The following is a 13653-nucleotide window of genomic DNA, read 5'->3' as shown; positions in this document are numbered from 1 at the left end:
ACATGGTCCCAGAGAAAGACGGTGCTTTTTTACTAGTTTGGCAGAATAACCGTTACTGGAGGCAATAGCAATATCTTTTCTGTTGATGTAATTTACCCGACATGCTTAGTGAACATAAGCTCCTGCTTCAACCCGGACTTTCACTTTTCCGATGCTTGCACAATTAATGCTTTCGGCTCCTTTTTTATCGAATCATCATTAAAACTTTTTTCACATAAATGGCAGGTTTCTCAATTGGATGATTCATATTTTAGTCTTAAAATATTTGTAATTGATGCCTGTATTTTGGTCGGGTTGAGTATAACAATACAAGGTGGGGAAAAAGGAAGAACATCCTCCACTTATATCTAAGGGGGCATATTTTATTAGGAAAATCCCATGCTATAAGGTAGGATCCATACTAAAATTACTATTATTTTTTGGCTTACTCTGTAGAACTGGCTGAGAGACTAGGGAAAATATTTTGATAAGGAAAAGTAATCACGGATGATTACGTGATAGATATCGGGCAATTTATGTGCTTTGATACGAGACGGATGCGGCTCTTTGAGAGTCACGTAGAAATTTGTAAAAGTTTTCAGTCATGTTGACAGTCTAGGTTAGCAGACACAGTGGGGAGTCAGATGTGCAGGGACGGTCAACTGACCGTAATGGCTCCGAGCAGAAGTGTCTCTCAGAAAATGTCGATGGTTAAGATGAAAAAATCTAAAATAAGCGTGTATGTTTCTAATGGGAAAACATCGGTAAATAAAGTTGATATGAATATAACCAAGACTTCGAGTCGTAAAAATTTTCATTTGCAGCTTTTCAAAAGGATCTGTTAAATCAAGATACACTCAGATATCAATCTGTAGTGGAATGGGGACAAAAATGGATGGTCACGTTGAATGCCGCCAGGACTAAATTAGTTTCATTCAATAATTACAAGAAACCCTTTCTACCACCTATAGCAATGGCCAACAACTCTTTATCTGAAAGTACATCTTTCAAACTCCTTGGCCTAACGTTCACAGGAAACATGAGTTGGAACAATTACATTGAAAGCATTGCCAGGGCGGCTGCAAGAAAGGTGAGCTCTCTCTACCATGCTAGACAACTAATACCACCCGAAAGTATCCTGTACCTCTATAAGGCCACCATTAGCCCATGTATAGAGTATTGCTGTCACATTTGGGCTGGTGCATCTGCTACTAGTCTCTCGCTCCTTGACAAGGTTCAAAAGAGAGTCGCCGACCTGATAGGCCCTGAACTGGTATCTACGCTTCAGCCTCTATTCCATCGACGAAATGTTGCATCCCTCTGCCTGTTCTACAAGTATTTTAGTGGTGAATGCTCTGACGAACTGAAATGTTTTATCTCTAGCATAGGTAATTTACAGCATGTATATGAAATTGTTTTACCTTAGGGAGAAGAGAACAGGTAATATACAACATAATGTGTATATATTACATCCCTGGCAACGCCTAGAAACCAGCTAGAATATGTATTTCAGTCAATCTTTATTACATCCTGGGCTATGCCGGGAAACCAGCTAATCTCTATTTAGTGACTTGACCACCAAAATACCTCCCTAAGTGTGTCCTTTCTTTTGAACTTATTAGATATAGGTATCTAGAAATGTGTGTGAAATTTTGTTGAATGCATTGTTCACTATGATTTTCTTATTGTTCTACACAATATCAACTGTAGCGAAATAACACAGTAAACTTAGTGTAGTGTTAGAATAAAGAGCAAAGGAACAAATTAGAATCATATTCTGTAATTGCAAATCTAAATTTGCTAGCGTGTACCAGTATTGGCCAGGTTGTGGAAATTTGGAATTTATAACATATGTAGTGTCCTTTTCCTAGATACCTATTGCTAAAAATTATACTTTCATTTTGTTAGAAAAATCTCTCTTCGGATGCCCTGCATCATCCAAAATAAAAACAAATATTTTTATAATTGTTTCAGTACATTGCTACACAATGTGACATTTGTTGGCGTTTGTAAAAAAAAATCATGAATGTGCTTATATTCCAAAAAAGAAAATATCAGTGCACAGTATTGAAAGTGTTTGAGATTCAAAAGTCTGTAACATTTCTACTAACTTCATAGGATGTCATGTGAGAAACTGAATTGAATATCAAGACATTATCTGAAGCGTTTTTATATTGGTGTAACGTATGTGTTTACAGTGAACCTTAACTTTCAATAAACAGCTTGGTATGCAATGACATAGGCTAAGAATCTTAGACAAAATATATATAAATTGGAAAAATGTGTGAACAAATGAAAAAAAAAATGATCCGCTCCACTTGATGACATCAAGCACAGTAATATTTTAGTGAAGAAAATATGAAATTGATGTTCAGTGATTAGTTTGGATGAATGAGAAAATGTAATTGTTTGATGCATAAAAAATAACTCATTTTCTGTATTTGATATTAAGCAGCAAAATATAGTGATTTGAATATTAAGGAAAACATCAAATCAGATTATGTAAAAAAAAAGATGAAATTAGAAAATATATATTTTCTGTTTATGAGTTTTGCCAACCAAATTTTGTGGCAGAAATTTGGTAATTACCATGCAATTTTATTTTGGTAAAATTCTTAAATTATTTCAATGTTTATTATAATTTCTTATTAGTGACTTGTTATGATCAAAATCCGCCCCAAAGAGCGTCCTTTCTTTTATTAGGTATCAAAATAGGTATCAAGATTTCTACTTCTATACAAATGTGATATTTCAGATAAGTAGATAAAAAATTTGTTGCATATATACGTTGAGAATTGTTCTCTCTCATTCTCTCTCTCACACACACATTCTCAGTTTTATAGATATAATAGATAAATTATGCTAGATATATTTCCATATGTCTGAATAATCTATATACAAATTTTCAAATCTGTAGATAAAAAATTTGTTGAGTATATAGGTTGAGAATTGTTCTCTCTCTCACACACACACACATTTTCACTTTTATAGATATAATAGATAGATTATGCTAGATATATTTCTATATGTCTGAATACGCTACATACAAATTTTCAAATCTGTAGATATAAAATTTGTTGAGTATATAGGTTGAGAATTGTTCTCTCTCTCTCCTCTCACACATTCTCACTTTCATAGATATAAAAGATAGATTATGCTAGATATATTTCCATATGTCTGAATACACTATATAAAATTTTTCTAATCTGTAGATAAAAAAGTTGTTGAATATAAACGTTGAGATTTGTTCTTACTCTCTCTCTCTCTCACACACACACAGACACATTCTCACTTTTATAGACATAATAGATAGATTATGCTAGATATATTTCCATATGACTGAATACCCTATATACAAATTTTAAAATCTGTAGATGAAAAATTTGTTGAATATATAGGTTGAGCATTGTTCTCTCGCTCTGTCTCTCTCTCTTGCTACCTCACACACACACACACGCAAACATTCTCACTTTTATTATAGATATAAGAGATAGATTATGCTAAATATATTTCCATATGTCTGAATACCCTCTATACAAATTTTCTAATCTGTAGATAAAAAAAATTGTTTAGTATATAGGTTGAGAATTGTTCTCTCTCTCACACACACATTTTCACTTTTATAGATATAATAGATAGATTATGCTAGATATATTTCCATAAGTCTGAATTCCCCTATATAGGTTGGTGTCGTTGAATAACTCATCCTCCCGTTAAAGTTGTTCCATCCTCTTTCCCAAATTTGACTACTGTGCACTTTTTAACTGTCATCCTCGAGTTGCCTATTGACCTTGATAAGTGCTAATATAGAGAGAAGAGAAACAGGATGAGAGAGAGAGAAGATAAAGAGGGTGAGAGAGAGGCAGAAGAGAAAGTTGTTCCATCCTCTTTCCAGAATTTAACTACTGTGCACGTTTGAACTCTCATCCTCGAGTTGCCTATTGGCCTTGATAAGTGCTAATATAGATAGAATATATATATATATAACAAAATAGGTTGGAGTCGCTGAATAACTCAATCTCCTGTTATAGCGGTTCCATCCTCCTTCCCGAATTTGACTACTGTGCACTTTTAAACTCTCATCCTCGAGTGGCATATGGGCCTTGATAAGTGGTAACATATATATAGTTTCTACAAAATGTATAAATATATATAACAAAATAGGTTGGTGTCGTTGAATAACTAATCCTCCCGTTAAAGTTGTTCCATCCTCTTTCCCAAATTTGACTACTGTGCACTTTTGAACTGTCATACTCGAGTTGCCTATTGGCCTTGATAAGTGATAATATAGAGAGAAGAGAAACAGGGTGAGAGAGAGAAGATTTAAGAGTGTGAGAGAGAGGCAGAAGAGAAAGTTATTCCATCCTCTTTACCAAATTTGACTACTGTGCACGTTTGAACTCTCATCGTCAAGTTGATCCTCGAGTTGCCTATTGGCCTTCATAAGTGCTAATACAGAGAGAAGAGAAACAGGGTGAGAGAGTGAGAAGATACACAGTGTGAGAGAGAGGCAGAAGAGAAAGTTGTTCCATCCTCTTTCCCAAATTTGACTACTGCGCACGTTTGAACTCTCATCGTCGAGTTGATCCTCGAGTTGCCTATTGGCCTTGATAAGTGCTAATATAGAGAGAAGAGAAACAGGGTGAGAGAGAGAGAAGATAAAGAGTGTGAGAGAGAGGCAGAAGAGAAAGTTGTTCCATCCTCTTTCCCAAATTTGACTACTTGCACGTTTGAACTCTCATCGTCGAGTTGATCCTCGAGTTGCCTATTGACCTTGATAAGTGCTAATACAGAGAGAAGAGAAACAGGGTGAGAAAGAGAGAGAGAGAGAAGATAAAGAGTGTGAGAGAGAGGCAGAAGAGATAGTTGTTCCATCCTCTTTCCCAAATTTGACTAATGTGCACGTTTGAACTCTCATCGTCGAGTTGATCCTCGAGTTGCCTATTGGCCTTGATAAGTGCTAATATAGAGAGAAGAGAAACAGGGTGAGAGAGAGAAGATAAAGAGTGTGAGAGAGAGGCAGAAGAGAAAGTTGTTCAATCCTCTTTCCCACATTCGACTACTGCGCACGTTTTAACTCTCATCGTCGAGTTGATCCTCGAGTTCCCTATTGGCCTTGATAAGTGCTAATATAGAGAGAAGAGATCAAGGGTGAGAGAGAGAGAAGTATAAGAGTGTGAGAGAGAGGCAGAAGAGAAAGTTGTTCCATCCTCTTTCCCAAATTCGACTACTGTGCACGTTTGGACTCTAATCGTCGAGTTGATCCTCGAGTTGCCTATTGGCCTTGAAAAGTGCTAATACAGACAGAAGAGAAACAGGGTGAGAGAGTGAGAAGATAAAGAGTGAGAGAGAGAGGCAGAAGAGAAAGTTGTTCCATCCTCTTTCCCACATTTGACTACTGTGCACGTTTGAAATCTCATCGCCGAGTTGATCCTCGAGTTGCCTATTGGCCTTGATAAGTGCTAATATAGAGAGAAGAGAAACAGGGTGAGAGAGAGAGAAGATAAAGAGTGTGAGAGAGAGGCAGAAGAGAAAGTTGTTCCATCCTCTTTCCCAAATTTGACTACTGTGCACGTTTGAACTCTCATCGTCGAGTTGATCCGCGAGTTGCCTATTGGCCTTGATAAGTGCTAATATAGAGAGAAGAGAAACAGGGTGAGAGAGATGTCCACGTTTGAACTCTCATAATCGAGTTGATCCTCGAGTTGCCTATTGGCCTTGAAAAGTGCTAATACAGACAGAAAAGAAACAGGGTGAGAGAGAGAGAAGATAAAGAGTGTGAGAGAGAGGCAAAAGAGAAAGTTGTTCCATCCTCTTTCCCACATTTGACTACTGTGCACGTTTGAACTCTCATCGCCGAGTTGATCCTCGAGTTTCCTATTGGCCTTGATAAGTGCTAATATAGAGAGAAGAGAAACAGAGTGAGAGAGAGAGAAGTATAAGAGTGTGCGAGAGAGGCAGAAGAGAAAGTTGTTCCATCCTCTTTCCCAAATTTTACTAATGTGCACGTTTGAACTTTCATCGTCGAGTTGATACTCGAGTTGCCTATTGGCCTTGATAAGTGCTAATATAGAGAGAAGAGAAACAGGGTGAGAGAGAGAGAAGTATAAGAGTGTGAGAGAGTGGCAGAAGAGAAAGTTGTTCCATCCTCTTTCCCAAATTTGACTACTGTGAACGTTTGAACTCTCATCGTCGAGTTGATCCTCGAGTTGCCTATTGACCTTGATAAGTTCTAATACAGAGAGAAGAGAAACAGGGTGAGAGAGAGAGAGAAGATAAAGAGTGTGAGAGAGAGGCAGAAGAGAAAGGTGTTCCATCCTCTTTCCCAAATTTGACTAATGTTCACGTTTGAACTCTCATCGTCGAGTTGACCCTCGAGTTGCCTTTTGGCCTTGATAAGTGCTAATATAGAGAGAAGAGAAACAGGGTGAGAGAGAGAAGATAAAGAGTGTGAGAGAGAGGCAGAAGAGAAAGTTGTTCCATCCTGTTTCCCAAATTTGACTACTGTGCACGTTTGAACTCTCATCGTCGAGTTGATCCTTGAGTTGCCTATTGGCCTTGATAAGTGCTAATATAGAGAGAAAAGAAACAGGTTGAGAGAGAGAAGATAAAGAGTGTGAGAGAGAGGCAGAAGAGAAAGGTGTTCCATCCTCTTTCCCAAATTCGATTACTGTGCACGTTTGAACTCTCATCGTCGAGTTGATCCTCGAGTTGCCTATTGGCCTTGATAAGTGCTAATATAGAGAGAAGAGAAACAGGGTGAGAGAGAGAGAAGGTAAAGTGTGTGAGAGAGAGGCAGAAGAGAAAGTTGTTCCATCCTCTTTCCCAAATTTGACTAATCTGCACGTGTTAACTCTCATCGTCGAGTTGATCCTCGAGTTGCCTATTGGCCTTGAAAAGTGCTAATATGGAGAGAAGAGAAACAGGGTGAGAGGGAGAGAAGTATAAGAGTATGAGAGAGAGGCAGAAGAGAAAGTTGTTCCATCCTCTTTCCCAAATTTGACTACTGTGCACGTTTGAACTCTCATCGTCAAGTTGATCCTCGAGTTGCCTATTGACCTTGATAAGTGCTAATACAGAGAGAAGAGAAACAGGGTGAGAGAGAGAAGATAAAGAGTGTGAGAGAGAGGCAGAAGAGAAAGTTGTTCCATCCTCTTTCCCACATTTGACTACTGTGCACGTTTGAACTCTCATCGCCGATTTGATCCTCGAGTTGCTTATAGGCCTTGATAAGTGCTAATATAGAGAGAAGAGAAACAGGGTGAGAGAGAGAGAAGTATAAGAGTGTGAGAGAGAGGCAGAAGAGAAAGTTGTTCCATCCTCTTTCCCAAATTTGACTAATGTGCACGTTTGAACTCTCATCGTCGAGTTGACCCTCGAGTTGCCTTTTGGCCTTGATAAGTGCAAATATAGAGAGAAGAGAAACAGGGTGAGAGAGAGAAGATAAAGAGTGTGAGAGAGAGAGGCAGAAGAGAAAGTTGTTCCATCCTGTTTCCCAAATTTGACTACTGTGCACGTTTGAACTCTCATCGTCGAGTTGATCCTCGAGTTGCCTATTGACCTTGATAAGTGCTGATACAGAGAGAAGAGAAACAGGGTGAGGGAGAGAAGATAAAGAGTGTGAGAGAGAGGCAAAAGAGAAAGTTGTTCCATCCTCTTTCCCACATTTGACTACTGTGCACGTTTGAACTCTCATCGCCGATTTGATCCTCGAGTTGCTTATAGGCCTTGATAAGTGCTAATATAGAGAGAAGAGAAACAGGGTGAGAGAGAGAGAAGTATAAGAGTGTGAGAGAGAGGCAGAAGAGAAAGTTGTTCCATCCTCTTTCCCAAATTTGACTACTGTGCAGGTTTTAACTCTCATCGCCGAGTTGATCCTCGAGTTGCCTATTGGCCTTGATAAGTGCTAATATAGAGAGAAGAGAAACAGGGTGAGAGAGAGAGAGAAGTATAAGAGTGTGAGAGAGAGGCAGAAGAGAAAGTTGTTCCATACTCTTTCCCAAATTTGACTACTGTGCACGTTTGAACTCTCATCGTCGAGTTGATCCTCGAGTTGCCTATTGGCCTTGATAAGTGCTAATATAGAGAGAAGAGAAACAGGGTGAGAGAGAGATGTCCACGTTTGAACTCTCATCATCGAGTTGATCCTCGAGTTGCGTATTGGCCTTGAAAATGCTAATACAGACAGAAGAGAAACAGGGTGAGAGAGAGAGAAGATAAAGGGTGTGAGAGAGAGGCAGAAGAGAAACGTGTTCCATCCCGTTTCCCGAATTTGACTACTGTGCACGTTTGAACTCTCATCGTCGAGTTGATCCTCGAGTTTCCTATTGGCCTTGATAAGTGCTAATATAGAGAGAAGAGAAACAGGGTGAGAGAGAGAAGTATAAGAGTGTGAGAGAGAGGCAGAAGAGAAAGTTGTTCCATCCTCTTTCCCAAATTTGACTACTGTGCACGTTTGAACTCTCATCGTCGAGTTGATCCACTAGTTGCCTATTGACCTTGATAAGTGCTAATATAGAGAGAAGAGAAACAGGGTGAGAGAGAGAGAAGATAAAGAGTGTGAGAGAGAGGCAGAAGAGAAAGTTGTTCCATCCTCTTTCCCAAATTTGACTAATGTGCACGTTTGAACTCTCATCGTCGAGTTGATCCTCGAGTTGCCTATTTGCCTTGATAAGTGCTAATATAGAGAGAAGAGAAACAGGGTGAGAGAGAGAAGTATAAGAGTGTTAGAGAGAGGCAGAAGAGAAAGTTGTTCCATCCTCTTTCCCAAATTTGACTACTGTGCACGTTTGAACTCTCATCGTCGAGTTGATCCTCGAGTTGCCTATTGACCTTGATAAGTTCTAATACAGAGAGAAGAGAAACAGGGTGAGAGAGAGAGAAGATAAAGAGTGTGGGAGAGAGGCAGAAGAGAAAGTTGTTCCATACTCTTTCCCAAATTTGACTACTGCGCACGTTTGAACTCTCATCGTCGAGTTGATCCTTGAGTTGCCTATTTGCCTTGATAATTGCTAATATAGAGAGAAGAGAAACAGGGTACGAAAGAGAGAATATAAAGAGTGTGAGAGAGAGGCAGAAGAGAAAGTTGTTCCATCCTCTTTCCCAAATTCGACTACTGTGCACGTTTGAACTCTCATCGTCGAGTTGATCCTCGAGTTGCCTATTGTCCTTGATAAGTGCTAATATAGAGAGAAGCGAAACAGGGTGTGAGAGAGAGAGAAGTATAAGAGTGTGAGAGAGAGGCAGAAGAGAAAGTTGTTCCATCCTCTTTCCCAAATTTGACTACTGTGCATGTTTGAACTCTCATCGTCGAGTTGATCCTCGAGTTGCCTATTGACCTTGATAAGTGCTAATACAGAGAGAAGAGAAACAGGGTGAGAGAGAGAAGATAAAGAGTGTGAGAGAGAGGCAGAAGAGAAAGTTGTTCCATCCTCTTTCCCAAATTTGACTAATGTGCACGTTTGAACTCTCATCGTCGAGTTGATCCTCGAGTTGCCTATTGGCCTTGATAAGTGCTAATATAGAGAGAAGAGAAACAGGGTGAGAGAGAGTAGATAAAGAGTGAGAGAGAGAGGCAGAAGAGAAAGTTGAACTCTCATCCTCGAGTTGCCTATTGGCCTTGATAAGCGCTAATATAGATAGAAGGGAAAGAGGGTTAGAGAGAGAAAGAAGAGAAAGAGGGTTAGAGAGACACAGAAGAGAAAGAGGTGTAGAGAGAGAGATCAAAGAGAGTGAGAAGAGAGAGAAATATGGTGATAGAGAAAGAATTAGGAAAGAAGTAGAGAGAGAGAGAGAAGAGAAAGGGAGTGAGAGAGAGAAGAGAAAGACGGCGAGAGAGAGAGGAAGAGGCAGAGAGAGAGTGAGAGAAGAGGGTAAATGTGCATCTTTTTTTATAGTATGTAATGCTTGGGAAAACTGTGCACTTGGCTTCCCCCCCTTCCCCCGACACAAGCGGTTCTAATAAAATGTGCATCCATAGGAGATAATGCCTGGGAATGGGTACACTGTTTTTGTTGGTTTTGAAGCTGCCTCTTCCCCCCCCCCCACAGTTTAACAGTGGTATTACGTCAAGAGAAAGAGGGTGAGAGAGAGGGAAGAGTAAGTGGGTGAGAGAGAGAGAGAGAAAAAAGAGAAAGACGGTGTTGGTTTTGAAGCGGCCTCCTCTCCTCTCCCCTTCCAGTTTAAGAGGTATGAGGTCACGTGGTAATATAGAAAATTGCTAATTATTTTCTAACATAAATAATATGATATTTTTCTTATCGTCTAATATTTTGAAAGCTGAATTTTTTTATTCCTGTACATTTTTTCCTGACATTTTTCGTTAAAACTCTTGTATAAATACTATTTTTAACCACTTAATCACGATGGAAACATTTTCATGAAGTTTAATAATATATATATAACGAAGGAGAAGAGAAATTGCAAAAGTATCGGTAAAAAAAGTTGTTATTTACAATTGTTCGCCATTAGTGGATGTTGACGTCACGTCACGTGACATGACTAAGCGTTGTTTTTTACGTATAATTAACATTGGATCATTCAAGAATTACATAATAAAAAACCATTAAAACGACAGGTTTTTTTGGGCCCCCCTTGAAGATAACTGATACGGTGACCCACTTATAGTGGTCAGTTTGACGTGAAATTTCGATATTTGTCATCCGGGTGATCAACGTCCAATCTGATACCAAATTTGTCAACTTTGGTTGTGTCTGCCAAAAGTTTTAGCGTTACATACAAACATACAAACATAACATATTTGCTATATATGTACATATACAGCTGTTGCGATTCTTAACCGAACACAACAATCTCAGGCTAACTCTTACGATTGCCTCGAAGCTGTAAATCGCATTTTCCTTATGTCAATATCAGATTAAGAAAATGAGATTTAATTTAAGAGTTTATTCTGAAATATCTCTGCGAGTATGTAGCTAATAATGTTTGTATACATAAAGAAGAACTTATACTATACATACACACAAACACACACACACACTTACAACCCTCATACCTACCACCCTTACACACACTATATATATATACACACACACATATATATATATATATATATATATATATATATATATATATATATATATATATATATATATAGAGAGAGAGAGAGAGAGAGAGAGAGAGAACAGCTACACTTAATTAAAGAGAACGGGACCGCCAATCAGTAATGCTCATTAATGTCGACGGTTGTCAATAAAACATCCGATGAAATATTTATAATGCTGAAATAATTATATTTTTAACGTCGATTTATAGCGTGATGGTAAATAGAAACTAGTGAAGAAAAATTTACCAGAATCATTCTGATAATCAGAAATTATACATAAAATATAGATCAGCATTGAATATTAAAATAAATGACATCGAATAACACAGTTTGTTTCCATTTATAATTGTTGGCGAAACACATTGTTTTATTTACGTTTAAAACAATTGCTGCTAATAAGATTTTAAACTCTGTTTTGCTTGATACATCTCTTTCTATCTCTCTCTCTCTCTCTTTCATGCAGGTTTCGTATTTATTATTTTAATATATTGGATCCAATATAAATTAATGATTTAACAAATAAAAAATAAAATACTCGCGTACAACCACCGAAAATCGAAAGAAATCGTGTAGCTTCCGATTTACTTTTTCTTTGACCTGGGTTATGAAGACGTGTTTGCTTCTTGACTAAAAATTAAAACATGAACCAATCGATATTATGTCATGCACGCATATTCGTAATACCATCGTTCGACCTTCACGTGGCAAATTCCATTTTTTTTAATTTTTACACTTTTGCAGCGATGTTCCTCGGCTAAAACCCAAATATAAAGTGTCTCATTATTTCGAATACTCTATATATTACGTTTCATGTCTGCAGATAAAAAAACTGACAGGAAAATTTAGTATGCAACATTTTCGGAATAAATATATATGCACGCACACATAAATACGTAGATCGAAAGAGGTTGGTGTTTACTATAACATTCTCGCGTAAATATTACTAAAGTATAAATCATGCAGAATATCTGCATGAAAGAAATTACACGTAATTTATATATATAAAAGCGAAAATGTGTGTATGTATGTATGTTTGTATGTTGTTAGGTGTGTTTGTGTGTCCGCTAAAAACTTTCGATAGACACGACAAAAATTCACAAACTCGGTATCATATTGAAGCCCCATCGTTCGGCCGAAAAATTGGCCAAAAACGTTAATTTTTTCACCCCGAAATCGACAATTTTTGATAGGAGTGGTAAAAATACCGTCCCCTCGTAACGACGACCGGTCCTACGCATGCGTCAGATGACTTCATGATCTGATTTACTTTAAATAGTTGAAGAACTGATTAAATGTCATGTACGTCGCGTTAGATCAGTTGGTTAGCGCGTGGGTTCATTATCTAAACGCTTTGGGTTCGAATCGTAGTTTGAGACGTGTTTTTTTCGATTTTTTAAATTTAAATATTAAACCAGTGTTATTAAACCCATTTTTCACGTAACGTTTGTTTTACTGTTTTTTTTTACTTCGCTTATTTAAAAACACCCGGGTACCCACCGATTTTTTAAATTTTAATATCGAAACAGGCTTATTTAAGCGATTTTCACGTTTTTTTTTTGTTTTAACGTTCATTTTTCTGTTTTGTTTTTTTGTTTTTTCAATTTTGCGTTTAACATCGTTAGTTTGCCTTCCGTTATTTTTTGTGTTTTTTTCGGTGTTTTGATTACCCCCCCGCTTAATTTTTATCGTTCGTTTTTTATGTCTTCTTTTATTACTTCGCTTATAACTAACAAACCTGGTCATTTACCTCATTTGCTGAATAGCTATTGCTTACGTCGTCGTCGTCGGCGTCGTCGGCGTCGTCGTCGTCGTAACTCTCGCACAAAATCTTGCGGGCACCTGTCTATTTTTTTCTTACTTAAATAAATTCAAACATCTTTTAGTAACTCATTCTGGCTGGCCGAACGGTTCATGTTTTTTTTCACATTTTATTGTTAAACTTCGGGTTCGATCCTACCAACTTTTACCCCCACCCCGGTTTCTTTTTTATTTAACAGCACACACACTTCCAAACACCCAGCCACCGCCGCGTGCCTCCGCTAGTCTATATATATAAAAGCGAAAATGCGTGTGAGTGTGAGTGTGATTCTATGTCTGCTAAAAACTTTCGACAGACAGAACAAAAATTCGCAAATATGGTCTTATATGAAAGTCGCATCCTTCGCCCGACAAATATCGAAAAATTATCCAAAAACGTTAATTTTTTTCATCCTGATATCAGCACTTTTTTACAGGGGGGGTCAGTAAGAACCGTCCTCTTATGACGAATTCGCTTCTACGCATGCGTCACACGACGCCGTAACCGGATTTAGTTTAAAGATTAAAAAAATGACTTAATTTCGTGTACGTCGTGTTAGGTCAGTTGGTTAGAGCGCTGCGTGATTATGTAAAGGTTTTGGTGTCGAATCGTGGTGGGAGATGTCTATTTTTTCGATTTTTTAAATCTTAATAAGGAAGCATGGTAATTAAGGCCATTTTTCACGTAACGTACGTTTTTCTGTTTTTTTTTTTTACTTCGCTTATTCTTAGCTGTTACTTTAAAGATTTCAAAAAGCAACACAATTGCGCTGACGTCGTCTTAGCTCAGTTGCTTAGAGTCTGGCCTCATT

The sequence above is a fragment of the Euprymna scolopes genome, chromosome 14, assembly GCF_053919585.1.
Source record: "Euprymna scolopes isolate OS-2025 chromosome 14, ASM5391958v1, whole genome shotgun sequence".
NCBI classification, from domain to species: Eukaryota; Metazoa; Mollusca; class Cephalopoda; order Sepiida; family Sepiolidae; genus Euprymna; species Euprymna scolopes.
Note: the sequence above shows the minus strand (reverse complement) of the source record.